Source organism: Coregonus clupeaformis, unplaced genomic scaffold (assembly GCF_020615455.1).
Source record: "Coregonus clupeaformis isolate EN_2021a unplaced genomic scaffold, ASM2061545v1 scaf1158, whole genome shotgun sequence".
NCBI classification, from domain to species: domain Eukaryota; kingdom Metazoa; phylum Chordata; class Actinopteri; order Salmoniformes; family Salmonidae; genus Coregonus; species Coregonus clupeaformis.
In genome coordinates, this window is record NW_025534612.1 from 77,501 (window position 1) to 98,138 (window position 20,638).

The following is a 20,638-nucleotide window of genomic DNA, read 5'->3' on the forward strand; positions in this document are numbered from 1 at the left end:
TGTGACACTGTTAGGTGCTTCCAGATCAGACTGGTGCTGGAGTGGAAAATCAAGTCATGCAGATGGATGGTTCAGCCCACTTGAACTTAATGAGGTGCTGCTGGTTCCAACTTCATCTGAAACCTTTTGTTCTTCTGTTGCACAATCTGCTGCACTCTAATCTAGTTCAGGTTTCACACCATGTGGAGATTCTGGCTACTGGTTCCTGACATTCATCCACTTCTAGTTGACTGTGTGGGACAACAACTAGTTTACCACCATTAATCCACACTGCCTCTCCTAGTTTACTGTGTGTTGAGTCAGTGTGCCTTCTCTTCAGACAGACTAAATACTGGGCTTGGAAGAATAGAGTCTCTAATGAAAACAAATCACCATCCAGAGCATATCACGGTTTGGGACAAACTTTGACCAGACAGAAGCCCATGTGTGGTGAGTGAGTCTGATGGCACTGGGAGTCCCAGGGAAGGATGATGTCAACTGAAACACCATGTATTTCATACAGACTAAAGACCATGATACGGCAGGTAGCTTAGTGGTTAAGAGCGTTGTGCCAGTAACCGAAAGGTTGCTGGTTCTAATCCCCGAGCCGACTAGGTGAAAAATCTGTCGATGTGCCCTTGAGCAAGGCACTTAACCCTAATTGCTCCTGTAAGTCGCTCTGGATAAAAGCGTCTGCTAAATGACAAAAAAAAAAAAAAAATGATAGTCCCAGGGCCTGTGACTTCTCTACTGGGTGGGGCATTTCATACAGACTAAAGACCATGATAGTGCCAGGGCCTGTGACTTCTCTACTGGGTGGGGCATTTCATTCAGACTAAAGACCATGATAGTGCCAGGGCCTGTGACTTCTCTACTGGGTGGGGCATTTCATTCAGACTAAAGACCATGATAGTCCCAGGGCCTGTGACTTCTCTACTGGGTGGGGCATTTCATACAGACTAAAGACCATGATAGTGCCAGGGCCTGTGACTTCTCTACTGGGTGGGGCATTTCATTCAGACTAAAGACCATGATAGTGCCAGGGCCTGTGACTTCTCTACTGGGTGGGGCATTTCATTCAGACTAAAGACCATGATAGTGCCAGGGCCTGTGACTTCTTACTGGGTGGGGCATTTCATTCAGACTAAAGACCATGATAGTGCCAGGGCCTGTGACTTCTCTACTGGGTGGGGCATTTCATTCAGACTAAAGACCATGATAGTGCCAGGGCCTGTGACTTCTCTACTGGGTGGGGCATTTCATACAGACTAAAGACCATGATAGTGCCAGGGCCTGTGACTTCTCTACTGGGTGGGGCATTTCATTCAGACTAAAGACCATGATAGTGCCAGGGCCTGTGACTTCTCTACTGGGTGGGGCATTTCATTCAGACTAAAGACCATGATAGTGCCAGGGCCTGTGACTTCTCTACTGGGTGGGGCATTTCATTCAGACTAAAGACCATGATAGTGCCAGGGCCTGTGACTTCTCTACTGGGTGGGGCATTTCATACAGACTAAAGACCATGATAGTGCCAGGGCCTGTGACTTCTCTACTGGGTGGGGGTCTAGCTTTTCATAGACATATCCAATCTAAAGAGAGGAGGAGACAGGGATGGAGGGATGGAGGATGGAGGAATGGAGGGATGGAGGATGGAGGAGGATGAGGTTGATGAGGCTGTGTAAAGAGGATGGGCTTGTGTCCCAAATGGCACCCTATTTAGTATATAGTGTACTACTTTGACAAGGGCCCATATAGCACACTACATGTATATAGGGAACAGGGTGCCATTTGGGACAGGTACCAACAGCCCCCTTTCAACCTCGGTCCGACCACACTTACGGCACATCCCCCCCCTGCTTTCTGGACAACGTCCCTCATTATTTACCTTAAACACAGAGTCACACTCAAACACACTCCCAGCCCCCCTTTAGTCTGTCGATAAGACCCAAACACAAGTTTCACCCTGCTGAAGTTTGATGAAGCAGGGGACCTGAGTCTGAAGGCTGCTGAAGTTTGATGAAGCAGGGGGCCTGTGTCTGAAGGCTGCTGAAGTTTGATGAAGCAGGGGGCCTGTGTCTGAAGGCTGCTGAAGTTTGATGAAGCAGGGGGCCTGAGTCTGAACGTTGATCCTGTTCAAAGAGGAGGACAATAGGTCAGTTAGGATGCCTGTTAGGAGAATGAAGTGGAAGTGATACTGTAGGATACCTAGAGCACACAAATGGACTGTTGTGAACCCAGTCCTCCTAGAGGGGGATGGAAAAGACTAAGGACAGATGGACTGTTGTGAACCCAGTCCTCCTAGAGGGGGATGGAAAAGACTAAGGACAGATGGACTGTTGTGAACCCAGTCCTCCTAGAGGGGGATGGAAAAGACTAAGGACAGATGGACTGTTGTGAACCCAGTCCTCCTAGAGGGGGATGGAAAAGACTAAGGACAGATGGACTGTTGTGAACCCAGTCCTCCCTAGAGGGGGTGGGATGGGAAAAGACTAAGGACAGATGGACTGTTGTGAACCCAGTCCTCCTAGAGGGGGATGGAAAAGACTAAGGACAGATGGACTGTTGTGAACCCAGTCCTCCTAGAGGGGGATGGAAAAGACTAAGGACAGATGGACTGTTGTGAACCCAGTCCTCCTAAAGGGGGATGGAAAAGACTAAGGACATATGGATTGTTGTGAACTCAGTCCTTCTAGAGGGGGTGGGATGGAAAAGACTAAGGACAGATGGACTGTTGTGAACCCAGTCCTCCTAGAGGGGGATGGAAAAGACTAAGGACAGATGGACTGTTGTGAACCCAGTCCTCCTAGAGGGGGTAAGATGGAAAAGACTAAGGACAGATGGATTGTTGTGAACCCAGTCCTCCTAGAGGGGGATGGAAAAGACTAAGGACATATGGATTGTTGTGAACTCAGTCCTTCTAGAGGGGGTGGGATGGAAAAGACTAAGGACAGATGGACTGTTGTGAACCCAGTCCTCCTAGAGGGGGATGGAAAAGACTAAGGACAGATGGACTGTTGTGAACCCAGTCCTTCTAGAGGGGGTGGGATGGAAAAGACTAAGGACAGATGGACTGTTGTGAACCCAGTCCTCCTAGAGGGGGTAAGATGGAAAAGACTAAGGACAGATGGACTGTTGTGAACCCAGTCTTCCTAGAGGGGGTAGGATGGAAAAGACTAAGGACAGATGGACTGTTGTGAACCCAGTCCTCCTAGAGGGGGTAGGATGGAAAAGATTAAGGACAGATCAACTGTTGTGAACCCAGTCCTCCTAGAGGGGGATGGAAAAGACTAAGGACAGATGGACTGTTGTGAACCCAGTCGTCCTAGAGGGGTAGGATGGAAAAGACTAAGGACAGATGGACTGTTGTGAACCCAGTCCTCCTAGAGGGGATGGGATGGAAAAGACTAAAGACAGATGGACTGTTGTGAACCCAGTCCTCCTAAAGGGGGTAGGATGGAAAAGACTAAGGACTGATGGATTGTTGTGAACCCAGTCCTTCTAGAGGGGGTGGGATGGAAAAGACTAAGGACAGATGGACTGTTGTGAACCCAGTCCTCCTAGAGGGGGATGGAAAAGACTAAGGACAGATGGACTGTTATGAACCCAGTCGTCCTAAAAGGGGTGGGATGGAAAAGACTAAGGACAGATGGACTGTTGTGAACCCAGTCCTCCTAGAGGGGGTAAGATGGAAAAGACTAAGGACAGATGGATTGTTGTGAACCCAGTCCTCCTAGAGGGGGATGGAAAAGACTAAGGACAGATGGACTGTTGTGAACCCTGTCCTCCTAGAGGGGGTAAGATGGAAAAGACTAAGGACAGATGGATTGTTTTGAACCCAGTCCTCCTAGAGGGGGATGGAAAAGACTGAGGACATATGGATTGTTGTGAACCCAGTCCTTCTAGAGGGGGTGGGATGGAAAAGACTAAGGACTGATGGATTGTTGTGAACCCAGTCCTCCTAGAGGGGTAGGATGGAAAAGACTAAGGACAGATGGATTGTTTTGAACCCAGTCGTCCTAGAGGGGGATGGAAAAGACTAAGGACAGATGGACTGTTGTGAACCCAGTCCTCCCAAAGGGGGTAGGATGGAAAAGACTAAGGACAGATGGACTGTTGTGAACCCAGTCCTCCTAAAAGGGGTGGGATGGAAAAGACTAAGGACAGATGGACTGTTGTGAACCCAGTCTTCCTAGACGGGGTGGGATGGAAAAGACTAAGGACAGATGGACTGTTGTGAACCCAGTCCTCCTAGAGGGGGTAAGATGGAAAAGACTAAAGACAGATGGACTGTTGTGAACCCAGTCTTCCTAGAGGGGGATGGAAAAGACTAAGGACAGATGGACTGTTGTGAACCCAGTCTTCCTAGAGGGGGATGGAAAAGACTAAGGACAGATGGACTGTTGTGAACCCAGTCCTCCTAGAGGGGGTGGGATGGAAAAGAAAAAGGACAGATGGATTGTTTTGAACCCAGTCCTCCTAGAGGGGGTAAGATGGAAAAGAAAAAGGACAGATGGAATGTTGTGAACCCAGTCTTCCTAGAGGGGGTGGGATGGAAAAGACTAAGGACAGATGGACTGTTGTGAACCCAGTCCTCCTAGAAGGGGATGGAAAAGACTAAGGACAGATGGAATGTTGTGAACCTAGTCCTCCTAGAGGGGGTAAGATGGAAAAGACTAAGGACAGATGGATTGTTGTGAACCCAGTCCTCCTAGAGGGGGATGGAAAAGACTAAGGACATATGGATTGTTGTGAACCCAGTCCTCCTAGAGGGGGTAAGATGGAAAAGACTAAGGACAGATGGACTGTTGTGAACCCAGTCCTCCTAGAGGGGGTAAGATGGAAAAGACTAAGGACAGATGGATTGTTGTGAACCCAGTCCTCCTAGAGGGGGATGGAAAAGACTAAGGACAGATGGACTGTTGTGAACCCAGTCCTCCTAGAGGGGGTAAGATGGAAAAGACTAAGGACATATGGATTGTTGTGAACCCAGTCCTTCTAGAGGGGGTGGGATGGAAAAGACTAAGGACAGATGGACTGTTGTGAACCCAGTCCTTCTAGAGGGGGTGGGATGGAAAGGACTAAGGACAGATGGACTGTTGTGAACCCAGTCCTCCTAGAGGGGTAGGATGGAAAAGACTAAGGACAGATGGATTGTTTTGAACCCAGTCGTCCTAGAGGGGGATGGAAAAGACTAAGGACAGATGGACTGTTGTGAACCCAGTCTTCCTAGAGGGGGATGGAAAAGACTAAGGACAGATGGACTGTTGTGAACCCAGTCCTCCTAGAGGGGGTGGGATGGAAAAGAAAAAGGACAGATGGATTGTTTTGAACCCAGTCCTCCTAGAGGGGGTAAGATGGAAAAGAAAAAGGACAGATGGAATGTTGTGAACCCAGTCTTCCTAGAGGGGGATGGAAAAGACTAAGGACAGATGGACTGTTGTGAACCCAGTCCTCCTAGAGGGGGTAAGATGGAAAAGACTAAGGACAGATGGATTGTTGTGAACCCAGTCCTCCTAGAGGGGGATGGAAAAGACTAAGGACATATGGATTGTTGTGAACCCAGTCCTCCTAGAGGGGGTAAGATGGAAAAGACTAAGGACAGATGGACTGTTGTGAACCCAGTATTCCTAGAGGGGGTAAGATGGAAAAGACTAAGGACAGATGGATTGTTGTGATCCCAGTCCTCCTAGAGGGGGATGGAAAAGACTAAGGACAGATGGACTGTTGTGAACCCAGTCCTCCTAGAGGGGTAGGATGGAAAAGACTAAGGACAGATGGATTGTTGTGAACCCAGTCCTCCTAGAGGGGGATGGAAAAGACTAAGGACAGATGGACTGTTGTGAACCTAGTCCTCCTAGAGGGGGTAAGATGGAAAAGACTAAGGACAGATGGATTGTTGTGAACCCAGTCCTCATAGAGGGGGATGGAAAAGACTAAGGACATATGGATTGTTGTGAACCCAGTCCTCCTAGAGGGGGTAAGATGGAAAAGACTAAGGACAGATGGACTGTTGTGAACCCAGTCCTCCTAGAGGGGGTAAGATGGAAAAGACTAAGGACAGATGGATTGTTGTGAACCCAGTCCTCCTAGAGGGGGATGGAAAAGACTAAGGACAGATGGACTGTTGTGAACCCAGTCCTCCTAGAGGGGGTAAGATGGAAAAGACTAAGGACAGATGGATTGTTTTGAACCCAGTCCTCCTAGAGGGGGATGGAAAAGACTAAGGACATATGGATCGTTGTGAACCCAGTCCTTCTAGAGGGGGTGGGATGGAAAAGACTAAGGACAGATGGACTGTTGTGAACCCAGTCCTTCTAGAGGGGGTGGGATGGAAAAGACTAAGGACAGATGGACTGTTGTGAACCCAGTCCTCCTAGAGGGGTAGGATGGAAAAGACTAAGGACAGATGGATTGTTTTGAACCCAGTCGTCCTAGAGGGGGATGGAAAAGACTAAGGACAGATGGACTGCTGTGAACCCAGTCGTCCTAGAAGGGGGTGGGATGGAAAAAGACTAAGGACAGATGGACTGTTGTGAACCCAGTCCTCCTAAAGGGGTAGGATGGAAAAGACTAAGGACAGATGGACTGTTGTGAACCTAGTCCTCCTAAAGGGGTAGGATGGAAAAGACTAAGGACAGATGGACTGTTGTGAACCCAGTCCTCCTAGAGGGGGATGGAAAAGACTAAGGACAGATGGACTGTTGTGAACCCAGTCCTCCTAAAAGGGGTGGGATGGAAAAGACTAAGGACAGATGGACTGTTGTGAACCCAGTCCTCCTAGAGGGGGATGGAAAAGACTAAGGACAGATGGACTGTTGTGAACCCAGTCCTCCTAAAAGGGGTGGGATGGAAAAGACTAAGGACAGATGGATTGTTTTGAACCCAGTCGTCCTAGAGGGGGATGGAAAAGACTAAGGACAGATGGACTGCTGTGAACCCAGTCGTCCTAGAAGGGGTGGGATGGAAAAGACTAAGGACAGATGGACTGTTGTGAACCCAGTCCTCCTAAAGGGGTAGGATGGAAAAGACTAAGGACAGATGGACTGTTGTGAACCTAGTCCTCCTAAAGGGGTAGGATGGAAAAGACTAAGGACAGATGGACTGTTGTGAACCCAGTCCTCCCAGAGGGGGGATGGAAAAGACTAAGGACAGATGGACTGTTGTGAACCCAGTCCTCCTAAAAGGGGTGGGATGGAAAAGACTAAGGACAGATGGACTGTTGTGAACCCAGTCCTCCTAGAGGGGGATGGAAAAGACTAAGGACAGATGGACTGTTGTGAACCCAGTCCTCCTAAAAGGGGTGGGATGGAAAAGACTAAGGACAGATGGACTGTTGTGAACCCAGTCTTCCTAGACGGGGTGGGATGGAAAAGACTAAGGACAGATGGACTGTTGTGAACCCAGTCCTCCTAGAGGGGGATGGAAAAGACTAAGGACAGATGGACTGTTGTGAACCCAGTCCTCCTAGAGGGGGATGGAAAAGACTAAGGACAGATGGACTGTTGTGAACCCAGTCTTCCTAGACGGGGTGGGATGGAAAAGACTAAGGACAGATGGACTGTTGTGAACCCAGTCCTCCTAGAGGGGGATGGAAAAGACTAAGGACAGATGGACTGTTGTGAACCCAGTCCTTCTAGAGGGGGTGGGATGGAAAAGACTAAGGACAGATGGACTGTTGTGAACCCAGTCCTCCTAGAGGGGTAGGATTGAAAAGACTAAGGACAGATGGATTGTTTTGAACCCAGTCATCCTAGAGGGGGATGGAAAAGACTAAGGACAGATGGACTGCTGTGAACCCAGTCGTCCTAGAAGGGGTGGGATGGAAAAGACTAAGGACAGATGGACTGTTGTGAACCCAGTCCTCCTAAAGGGGTAGGATGGAAAAGACTAAGGACAGATGGACTGTTGTGAACCCAGTCCTCCTAAAGGGGTAGGATGGAAAAGACTAAGGACAGATGGACTGTTGTGAACCCAGTCCTCCTAAAGGGGTAGGATGGAAAAGACTAAGGACAGATGGACTGTTGTGAACCCAGTCCTCCTAAAAGGGGTGGGATGGAAAAGACTAAGGACAGATGGACTGTTGTGAACCCAGTCTTCCTAGACGGGGTGGGATGGAAAAGACTAAGGACAGATGGACTGTTGTGAACCCAGTCCTCCTAGAGGGGGATGGAAAAGACTAAGGACAGATGGACTGTTGTGAACCCAGTCCTCCTAGAGGGGGATGGAAAAGACTAAGGACAGATGGACTGTTGTGAACCCAGTCTTCCTAGAGGGGGTGGGATGGAAAAGACTAAGGACAGATGGATTGTTGTGAACCCAGTCCTCCTAGAGGGGGTGGGATGGAAAAGACTAAGGACAGATGGACTGTTGTGAACCCAGTCCTCCTAGAGGGGGATGGAAAAGACTAAGGACAGATGGACTGTTGTGAACCCAGTCCTCGTAGAGGGGTTGGATGGAAAAGATTAAGGACAGATGGACTGTTGTGAACCCAGTCCTCCTAGAGGGGGATGGAAAAGACTAAGGACAGATGGACTGTTGTGAACCCAGTCCTCCTAGAGGGGGTAAGATGGAAAAGAAAAAGGACAGATGGATTGTTTTGAACCCAGTCCTCCTAGAGGGGGATGGAAAAGACTAAGGACAGATGGACTGTTGTGAACCCAGTCCTTCTAGAGGGGGTGGGATGGAAAAGACTAAGGACAGATGGACTGTTGTGAACCCAGTCCTCCTAGAGGGGGATGGAAAAGACTAAGGACAGATGGACTGTTGTGAACCCAGTCTTCCTAGAGGGGGTGGGATGGAAAAGACTAAGGACAGATGTACTGTTGTGAACCCAGTCCTCCTAGAGGGGGTAGGATGGAAAAGACTAAGGACAGATGGACTGTTGTGAACCCAGTCCTCCTAGAGGGGGATGGAAAAGACTAAGGACAGATGGACTGTTGTGAACCCAGTCCTCCTAGAGGGGGTAAGATGGAAAAGACTAAGGACAGATGGACTGTTGTGAACCCAGTCTTCCTAGAGGGGGATGGAAAAGACTAAGGACAGATGGACTGTTGTGAACCCAGTCGTCCTAGAGGGGGATGGAAAAGACTAAGGACAGATGGACTGTTGTGAACCCAGTCCTCCTAGAGGGGGATGGAAAAGACTAAGGACAGATGGACTGTTGTGAACCCAGTCCTCCTAGGGGGGGATGGAAAAGACTAAGGACAGATGGACTGTTGTGAACCCAGTCCTCCTAGAGGGGGATGGAAAAGACTAAGGACAGATGGACTGTTGTGAACCTAGTCCTCCTAGAGGGGGTAAGATGGAAAAGACTAAGGACAGATGGATTGTTGTGAACCCAGTCCTCATAGAGGGGGATGGAAAAGACTAAGGACATATGGATTGTTGTGAACCCAGTCCTCCTAGAGGGGGTAAGATGGAAAAGACTAAGGACAGATGGACTGTTGTGAACCCAGTCCTCCTAGAGGGGGTAAGATGGAAAAGACTAAGGACAGATGGATTGTTGTGAACCCAGTCCTCCTAGAGGGGGATGGAAAAGACTAAGGACAGATGGACTGTTGTGAACCCAGTCCTCCTAGAGGGGTAAGATGGAAAAGACTAAGGACAGATGGATTGTTTGAACCCAGTCCTCCTAGAGGGGATGGAAAAGACTAAGGACATATGGATCGTTGTAGAACCCAGTCCTTCTAGAGGGGGTGGGATGGAAAAGACTAAGGACAGATGGACTGTTGTGAACCCAGTCCTTCTAGAGGGGGTGGGATGGAAAAGACTAAGGACAGATGGACTGTTGTGAACCCAGTCCTCCTAGAGGGGTAGGATGGAAAAGACTAAGGACAGATGGATTGTTTTGAACCCAGTCGTCCTAGAGGGGGATGGAAAAGACTAAGGACAGATGGACTGCTGTGAACCCAGTCGTCCTAGAAGGGGTGGGATGGAAAAGACTAAGGACAGATGGACTGTTGTGAACCCAGTCCTCCTAAAGGGGTAGGATGGAAAAGACTAAGGACAGATGGACTGTTGTGAACCCAGTCCTCCTAAAGGGGTAGGATGGAAAAGACTAAGGACAGATGGACTGTTGTGAACCCAGTCCTCCTAGAGGGGGATGGAAAAGACTAAGGACAGATGGACTGTTGTGAACCCAGTCCTCCTAAAAGGGGTGGGATGGAAAAGACTAAGGACAGATGGACTGTTGTGAACCCAGTCCTCCTAGAGGGGGATGGAAAAGACTAAGGACAGATGGACTGTTGTGAACCCAGTCCTCCTAAAAGGGGTGGGATGGAAAAGACTAAGGACAGATGGACTGTTGTGAACCCAGTCTTCCTAGACGGGGTGGGATGGAAAAGACTAAGGACAGATGGACTGTTGTGAACCCAGTCCTCCTAGAGGGGATGGAAAAGACTAAGGACAGATGGACTGTTGTGAACCCAGTCCTCCTAGAGGGGGATGGAAAAGACTAAGGACAGATGGACTGTTGTGAACCCAGTCTTCCTAGACGGGGTGGGATGGAAAAGACTAAGGACAGATGGACTGTTGTGAACCCAGTCCTCCTAGAGGGGGATGGAAAAGACTAAGGACAGATGGACTGTTGTGAACCCAGTCCTTCTAGAGGGGGTGGGATGGAAAAGACTAAGGACAGATGGACTGTTGTGAACCCAGTCCTCCTAGAGGGGTAGGATTGAAAAGACTAAGGACAGATGGATTGTTTTGAACCCAGTCATCCTAGAGGGGGATGGAAAAGACTAAGGACAGATGGACTGCTGTGAACCCAGTCGTCCTAGAAGGGGTGGGATGGAAAAGACTAAGGACAGATGGACTGTTGTGAACCCAGTCCTCCTAAAGGGGGTAGGATGGAAAAGACTAAGGACAGATGGACTGTTGTGAACCCAGTCCTCCTAAAGGGGGTAGGATGGAAAAGACTAAGGACAGATGGACTGTTGTGAACCCAGTCCTCCTAGAGGGGGATGGAAAAGACTAAGGACAGATGGACTGTTGTGAACCCAGTCCTCCTAAAAGGGGTGGGATGGAAAAGACTAAGGACAGATGGACTGTTGTGAACCCAGTCTTCCTAGACGGGGTGGGATGGAAAAGACTAAGGACAGATGGACTGTTGTGAACCCAGTCCTCCTAGAGGGGGATGGAAAAGACTAAGGACAGATGGACTGTTGTGAACCCAGTCCTCCTAGAGGGGGATGGAAAAGACTAAGGACAGATGGACTGTTGTGAACCCAGTCTTCCTAGAGGGGGTGGGATGGAAAAGACTAAGGACAGATGGATTGTTGTGAACCCAGTCCTCCTAGAGGGGGTGGGATGGAAAAGACTAAGGACAGATGGACTGTTGTGAACCCAGTCCTCCCTAGAGGGGATGGAAAAGACTAAGGACAGATGGACTGTTGTGAACCCAGTCCTCGTAGAGGGGTTGGATGGAAAAGATTAAGGACAGATGGACTGTTGTGAACCCAGTCCTCCTAGAGGGGGATGGAAAAGACTAAGGACAGATGGACTGTTGTGAACCCAGTCCTCCTAGAGGGGGTAAGATGGAAAAGAAAAAGGACAGATGGATTGTTTTGAACCCAGTCCTCCTAGAGGGGGATGGAAAAGACTAAGGACAGATGGACTGTTGTGAACCCAGTCCTTCTAGAGGGGGTGGGATGGAAAAGACTAAGGACAGATGGACTGTTGTGAACCCAGTCCTCCTAGAGGGGGATGGAAAAAGACTAAGGACAGATGGACTGTTGTGAACCCAGTCTTCCTAGAGGGGTGGGATGGAAAAAGACTAAGGACAGATGTACTGTTGTGGACCCAGTCCTCCCTAGAGGGGGTAGGATGGAAAAGACTAAGGACAGATGGACTGTTGTGAACCCAGTCCTCCTAGAGGGGATGGAAAAGACTAAGGACAGATGGACTGTTGTGAACCCAGTCCTCCTAGAGGGGTAAGATGGAAAAGACTAAGGACAGATGGACTGTTGTGAACCCAGTCTTCCTAGAGGGGGATGGAAAAGACTAAGGACAGATGGACTGTTGTGAACCCAGTCGTCCTAGAGGGGGATGGAAAAGACTAAGGACAGATGGACTGTTGTGAACCCAGTCCTCCTAGAGGGGGATGGAAAAGACTAAGGACAGATGGACTGTTGTGAACCCAGTCCTCCTAGGGGGGGATGGAAAAGACTAAGGACAGATGGACTGTTGTGAACCCAGTCCTCCTAGAGGGGGATGGAAAAGACTAAGGACAGATGGACTGTTGTGAACCCAGTCGTCCTAGAGGGGGTGGGATGGAAAAGACTAAGGACAGATGGACTGTTGTGAACCCAGTCCTCCTAGAGGGGGATGGAAAAGACTAAGGACAGATGGACTGTTGTGAACCCAGTCCTCCTAGAGGGGGATGGAAAAGACTAAGGACAGATGGACTGTTGTGAACCCAGTCCTCCTAGAGGGGGTGGGATGGAAAAGACTAAGGACTGATGGACTGTTGTGAACCCAGTCCTCCTAGAGGGGATAGGATGGAAAAGACCTTGGTTCAAATACTATTTTAAATCACGTCAAATACATTTTCTGTTCTTGTTTGAGCTTGCCTGGGTTAATGGACCAATAGAAAAGTCCCAAACTGGCTAACCCCGCCCGTCTGGTACTCCAGGCAGACTAGAGCAAATGTTTAAGTATTTAAAAGATTTCAGACCGTACTTGCACCCAGGTCTGGACAGGACTAGGTAGGACTAGGTATGGTCAAGTATGATGAACGACATTTCCATTTCCCACTTGCATATAATATATTGAACAAAAATATAAACGCAACATTCAACAATTTTACTGAGTTACAGTTCATTTAAGGAAATCAGTCAATTGCGTTATATTTTTGTTCAGTATGTGGGTGTTACGAACCCCGTGGCTCTAAACATCTAGGGTGGATGGACATGAGACCCGTAACATAAATTCATGTAAATTATAAGTGTGGCATGGAATAGTGAGAACAAATAGGACACAACTACCATGAACTACCGTCAAACACAAAGTGTTTATTTATGAACACACGGTAAGGGTTTGGGAAAAAGGGCTGAGCAGGACCCAAGAAATGAAACAATAGTGTAAAACCCCCTAAACTGATCTTGCCTGCCTCAAGAACCGCTAGGCTACTGCTAGTCATACAAAAGTACAGTGGGTGGTCCGCTCAGGTCTAACTAGTGTTTTTAGACAGATTTCTTCCTACGGGTAATGTACGCCCAAGGGCAACTAGCTTAAACTCCCTTTTCCCAGAAACACACAAAGCTACCAAACAGGGTAATCAGCAATTAAGTAGTACACAATACACAGGACACCACAGTATCCGCACTCACCTAACAAAACAGTAGTCTAACAGAATTTACCAATCATAATAAACAGCAACTTAGTGAGTAACCAAAAACAGGACACCACCGTGTCCATACTCACATCCGGAAATATTCTCTCTCTACAAACACAAGACTGGTTTTTATACAAGGGGATGTGTGATTGAACAAACGAGTAACAGGTGGTGCAATGCACAGGAATGTTCACTGATTGGTCCAATCAGCAGACACCTCAACGACCACCAATCAGGAACATACAGGACACCTGTGATTAGGGCAGAAGGAGAAAAAAAACACAGGACACAGGATACCTGTATCCGTAACACTCCCACCCTTAAAAGAGCAAACCACAATGGTTTGCGACACACGTACTATCACAACATCCAAAATTCACAAATCATCCTCCCGGGATAACAAAAAAAACCTAGATCATTACACACGAGACAAAGCGTCTGCCAACACATTATCCAACCCCTTCTTGTGGCGGATCTCCAAATTATAATTTTGCACGACAAGTGCCCAACGCATAAGGCGTTGGTTCTGGTTGTACATCCGGTGGAGAAAAACTAAGGGGTTATGATCAGTATACACTATCACTGGTAATGCACTGGAACCAACATAAACTTCAAAGTACTGCAGAGCTAACAACAAAGCTAGAGCTTCTTGTTCAATGGTGGAATAGTTTGTCTGACATTTGTTAAATTTCCGTGAAAAATAACAGACAGGATGGTCCACTCCACTCTGGTCTTGCTGCAGTAGAACAGCCCCAGCACCTCTGGCACTTGCATCTACCTCCAGTTTAAACGGTCGTTCAAAATCTGGCGCAGCAAGAACAGGAGTACTACATAAGAGTGCTTTAGCAGTGTTAAAAGCAGTGCAACAATCTTCAGACCATACACATTTTCTCGCCGGACTGAGCAAATCCGTTAATGGAGCAACTACCGCAGAGAAATTTTTACAGAAACTACGGTAGTAGCCAACCATCCCTAAAAAAACGGCGTAGCTCTCTTCTGGTGGTAGGTGCGGGAAATGCGTTTATAGCTGAGACCTTGGCATCTACAGGGCGCACCTGACCATGGCCGACCTGTTTACCAAGATAAGTAACAGTGGCCTTCCCAAACTCGCACTTTGCTAAGTTCAGGGTTAGAGAAGCGGTTGCTAGACGTTCACACACTACCCTTAGAGTGTTAACATGATCAGACCACTCAGTTGAATAAATTACCAGATCATCAAGGTAAGCACTACAATTAGGAACTCCAGCCAATACTGTGTTAACCAGGGCGTTGGAAAGTGGCTGGTGCGTTCCGCATCCCAAATGCCATGACAGCATATTGTAGGAAGTGATCTGGGGTCACAAAGGCAGAGATGTCGGAGGCACGTGGGGTTAACGGCACCTGCCAGTAACCTTTAGAAGATCTAGTTTGGTTACATAAGTAGCAGCACCAACAGTATCAATACAGTCATCCAGTCTGGGTAACGGGAACGAGTCGGGCACTGTGACAGCATTGACCTTCCGATAGTCCGTACATAATCTGGATGTCCCATCAGGTTTAGGAACCAGAATGCACGGAGAACTCCAAGGACTTGAACTTGGCATAGCCAGGTTATTCTCCAGCAAATAACCGACCTCACCCCTCATTATCTTTCTCTTAGCGACGTAACACGATAAGGATGTTGCTTGATAGGTGCAGCGTTTCCAACATTAATGTCATGTTCTAACACATTAGTACATGTAGGAACATCATTAAAAAGACATGGAAAGCTGTGTAATAGTCTCACAATATCATCTGACTGTCTGTCCGTTAAATGAATCAGGCTTGACGGGAGAGACAGCAGCATCTCTGAATTGGGCAATCTAGCACACTGCTGCTGAGTATTGCGCAACTCCAAACCATCTCCGTCCACATCATTAACATGACCTCCCACTACAGCCGTAGCAGCAATAGAGACAGCCGACTCGGCCAGTTTCTCTGGACTGTCTACCTGAGTGACGGGTCTGGTGTGGTATGTCTTCAACATGTTAACGTGGCACACCCGAGATTGGCGTTTTCTATCAGGGAGTCTGTATCACGTAGTCAGTTTCAGTTAGTTTCTTTTCAATGACATAAGGACCAGAGAAACGTGCTGACAATGACGCTCCTGGCACAGGCAACAATACAAGAACTCGGTCACCTGGCTGCAGTGAACGAGAAACAGCCTGTGTGTCATAGTGTCGTTTCATCCGTTTCTGTGAGGAAGACAGCGCTTCCTTTGCTAGAGCACAGGCAGCATGTAGGCGCTCACGAAAGCGACTAACGTAGTCCAACACATTTTCTTTCACACACAACTCTTGTGACAAAAACTGATCCTTAAGGACTTTCATAGGTCCTCTCATGGTGTGTCCAAACACCAGTTCAGCTGGGCTGAACCCTAGGGATTCCTGTACTGTCTCACGGACAGCAAACAACACTAGAGGAACTCCCTCATCCCAATCTTTCTCAGATTCCAAGCAATATTTACGGAGCATAGACTTCAGGGTCTGATGCCAACGTTCAGCGCACCCTGAGACTCTGGGTGATATGCGCTTGACACACGGTGTGTAACTGACAAGGATTTTAACACTTGTTTGAACAGTGTAGAAAGGAAATTCGTACCCTGATCAGTTTGTATCACCTTAGGTAACCCAAAAGTTGAGAAGAATTTGATCAACGCTTTACTCACCACCGAGCAGTAATCCTTCGCAGAGGAATGGCCTCTGGGTACCTGGTGGCCACACACATAATTGTCAACATAAACTGGTTACCAGCTTTTGTTTTTGGTAATGGTCCAACACAATCAACCATCACATGTTCGAAGGGTTCACCTATTGCCGGTATGGGACAAAGAGGCGCGGGGGAAATAACCTGGTTCGGTTTCCCAGTTACTTGACAGGTGTGGCAAGTCCGACAGAACTGAGCCACATCTTGTCTCAAGCCAGGCCAAAAGAAATGTCGCAAAACACGATCATAAGTCTTGGTGACTCCCAGATGTCCGGACCACTGGTGATCATGAGCGAGGGATAAAACATTTTGTCGAAAGGCTGTAGGAATCACTATTTGGTAAACAGCATTCCAATCTCCGCCAGCGTCAACATGGGATGTCCATTTACGCATGAGGAGATTACCATCAATGAAATATGCCATGTTTTTCTTCTTTAGCTCGTCCTCTGAGACAACACTAGAAAAACATTTAGCCAGGCTAATGTCAACCTGTTGGTTAGCGATCAGCTGCTCACGAGTAACTGGTAACTGTATTGCCTCAGCAACAAGTTCCACATCCTTCTTCCTTTCTCTGGGCTGTTGGTCAGACTGCACCAGCTTACCAGGGGTAGCACCCGAACTATCCTCTGGGTCACACTCTCTGAATAGAATCGTGTTTGACAAATCTATCACTTCACCCACTTGTCGTGCTTGAGCACGTGTGACAGCACAAGCGGGGAACACATCTGGATAACCCTGTGCCAGCTCCTCGGAGAGAGACTGGTCACTTTTATCCAATACCTCCAATATGGGTATTACCTTTCCTCCGGCAATATCGTTGCCCATTATAAATGTCACACCTTTTACTGGCAACATAGGACGTACGCCAACTCTGAACAATCCACTGACTAACTCAGAGTGTACGTTCACAAAGTGCAATGGCACTGGGACGGAAACCCATTTCAATTCCTTGTACTAACACACTGGAACCACAATATGTATTATTAGACAAGGGCAACACATCAGCTAGTATGAACGACTGCGCCGCACCAGTATCCCTGAGGATTCTAACTGGACGCTGAGACGCTTCGTCATCTGATATAGAAACAAACCCCTCAAAATGAACGGTTCATAACTGTGATCTGGGACAGGGACTTTCAAACCACATTCAGTATGAGGCCTCTGTCTTGATTCCGGCCTTACAACCGTACGAATCAGCCCAACACCCGTTGGCGGCCTGGCGTGCTGAGGCATCCCCGGTTTGCGTTTTAGCAGAAAGCAATCATTAACCATATGTCCCACCTTATGACAATAGAAACAGTGACGCACATCTTTTGGGCGTGCTGGATGTACTGCTGGTCGACTAGGACTAAAAGTTAGCAACTCTGCAGCCCCGCTCTCCGTACGAGCCGAAAACACGCTCTTATGCGTCAACACAAACTCGTCTGCCAATACAGACGCTTCCGACAGTGAGGATACTTTCTGTTCGTTCAGATAAACTACAATGCGTTCCGGTAAGCAATTTTTAAACTCTTCTAACAAGATTAACTCCCGTAGAGAGTTAAAATCAGTTACCTTACTAGCACTGTGCCATTTGTCAAACAGATTTCCTTTGTCTCTAGCAAACTCCACATAAGTCTGAGTAGGAGACTTTTTATGAGACCTAAATCTCTGTCGATATGCCTCAGGAACAAGCTCATAGGCACGAAGAACAGTAGCTTTGACCACTTCATAATTCAAACTGTCTTCAAGAGGTAGCGCTGCCAGAACCTCTTGGGCTTTACCTGTTAGTTTACACTGAAGTAATAGGCACCATACCTCTTCGGGCCATTTCAATGCTACCGCTATCCGTTCAAACACACTGAAATAGGAATCAACCTCTGACTCCCTAAACACAGGTACCAAGGTGATCTGCCTACTAATATCAAACGTAGCAGATGACACAGCTGGTGAGGATGGCTCACTAGCAGGCATAGTATTAGCAGAGACTAACCTCGCTGTTTCTGCCTCTAGTTCCATTTTACGCAACTCCAGTTCCATCTTACGCGTCTCCAGTTCTTGATCAAGCCTACGCGTCTCCAGTTCCATCTTACGCGTCTCCAGTTCCTGATCAAGCCTACGCGTTTCCAGTTTGTCTAGCCTGATTTGTGCCCGCTCTTCCGCCTCCATTTGGAGCCGTGTCGAGCGGACATCCATCCTGGCATCACTGTCAGTCAGTGGGGAGAGTGGGTCATAACGGGGCAATGTGGCTGGAGCCTTAGTCTCGTCCTCAGACACTGATGGGCTTACAGGAACAGCAACCACCTCCTCCACAGGAGCAGCAGACTCAGGCGGCGGTAACTCAAGCACTCGCTCGTTCAACAACATCGCTAGCACTACTTCCCTAACTTCTGCTTTCACTAAACCCCTCGGTATGGGTACAGAAAAGTGGTCAGCCAAAACCTGTAGATCCACTCTACGGCAATTCTCAAAAACCCCCCACGTAGGGTTTTCCAAAAATGCCTCCAACTCAAAAGTAGCCATCCTACTAGCAACACGAGCCGTCGACTACTGAACACACAAAAAAAAACAGGTAGTACAGCTGCCAAGCTCAACACTGAACCAGACACTTACTAATTTGCACGAGTAGCATGGGATAGATCCCAGATGAGCCCCCACTTTATGTTACGAACCCCGTGGCTCTAAACATCTAGGGTGGATGGACATGAGACCCGTAACATAAATTCATGTAAATTATAAGTGTGGCATGGAATAGTGAGAACAAATAGGACACAACTACCATGAACTACCGTCAAACACAAAGTGTTTATTTATGAACACACGGTAAGGGTTTGGGAAAAAGGGCTGAGCAGGACCCAAGAAATGAAACAATAGTGTAAAACCCCCTAAACTGATCTTGCCTGCCTGAAGAACCGCTAGGCTACTGCTAGTCATACAAAAGTACAGTGGGTGGTCCGCTCAGGTCTAACTAGTGTTTTTAGACAGATTTCTTCCTACGGGTAATGTACGCCCAAGGGCAACTAGCTTAAACTCCCCTTTTCCCAGAAACACACAAAGCTACTGTGATGCCACGAGAGGCTACCGCTTCCAGCGGGGTTGCCCAAGTAGTGCAAGGAGTCCAGGTTCAACCAAAACAAGGATTTTTATTAAAGGTCTTCGGCAACTAACGAAATTATAACACAATTCTCTTCTTCCTCCAACCCACCCTCCAGACCGTGTCTCTTCCCTTCCAAAACAACTCCAGCCCATCAGCCCCTGATTGGTTTCAGCTGCGTGGGAAGATTGGCCACAGAGGGTTGGAGTTCCCGACCATACCAGCAGATGGAGCCATAGCTGTCTGGGTTTGCAGCCACCTCAGGGGGATGTAACGTCCCTCCAGGACACAGCCTCTCGTGACATCACACATCCCCCTCCTCGGGACCGACGCCTCGTCGGGTAAAGGCAGTGAAGAAGGCATCACGCCGGGAGAGGGCGTCCGCATTTCCGTGGTGCTTGCCAGCCCTGTGGACAACCGGAAAGTTAAACGGTTGCAAGCTCAAAAACCATCTGGTTACTCTACTGTTTGATTCCTTGTTCTTGGCCATCCACTGCAGAGGGGCGTGATCAGATACCACCATGAAACGTCGGCCCAGGAGATAGAACCGAAGGGACTCCAGGGCCCAGACTACAGCCAGACATTCCTTCTCCACCGTTGAATAGTTCTTCTCTCTTGGAAGTAACTTCCTGCTTAGGTAGAGAATGGGATGTTCTTCCCCGTCATGTGCCTGGGTGAGGACAGCACCCAGACCCACCTCCGAAGCATCCGCTTGGACCATGAATTCCTTCTTGAAGTCTGGTGCCACCAGGATCGGACTGGAGCAGAGTGCTCGCTTCAGGTTGCGGAAAGCCGCCTCCGCCGCAGGGTTCCACTTCACCATTCGTGAGTGGCGTTTGGTCGTCAGCTCCGTCAATGGTGCCGCTATGGTAGCAAAATCTGCAATAAAGCGTCTATAGTAGCCAGCGAGGCCCAAAAATGACCTTACTTGCTTCTTGTTGATGGGCTGCGGCCAGTCCTGTATGGCCCGCAGTTTGGCTTCCTGTGGTTTGACCAACCCCGCCCAATGGTGTACCCCAGGTAGTTTGTCTCACTGAAGGCCACCTTGCACTTCTTCGGGTTTGCCGTGAGCCCTGCTTCCCTGAGCGAATCCAGCACCGCTTGTACCCGGGGTAGGTGGCTGGCCCAATCCTGACTTTGTATAACCACATCATCCAAATAAGCCGCTGCGTACCTCTTGTGGGGGCGCAAGGACTCGATCCATCAGGCGTTGGAACGTGGCAGGGGCCCCGTGGAGACCAAACGGAAGTCGGGTATACTGGTAGAGCCCCTCCGGGGTGGCAAAGGCTGTCTTCTCCTTAGACGCTCGGGGTCAAGGGCACCTGCCAGTAGCCTTTTGTGAGATCAAGAGTGGTTATGAAACGAGCATGCCCCAAGGAGTCTATTAAATCATCGACACGAGGCATTGGGTATGCATCAAATTCAGACACTTCATTCAACTTTCGATAGTCATTACAAAATCGTACTGAACCGTCTGGCTTGGGAACTAGTACTATGGGACTTGCCCAGGCACTGTGGGACTCTTC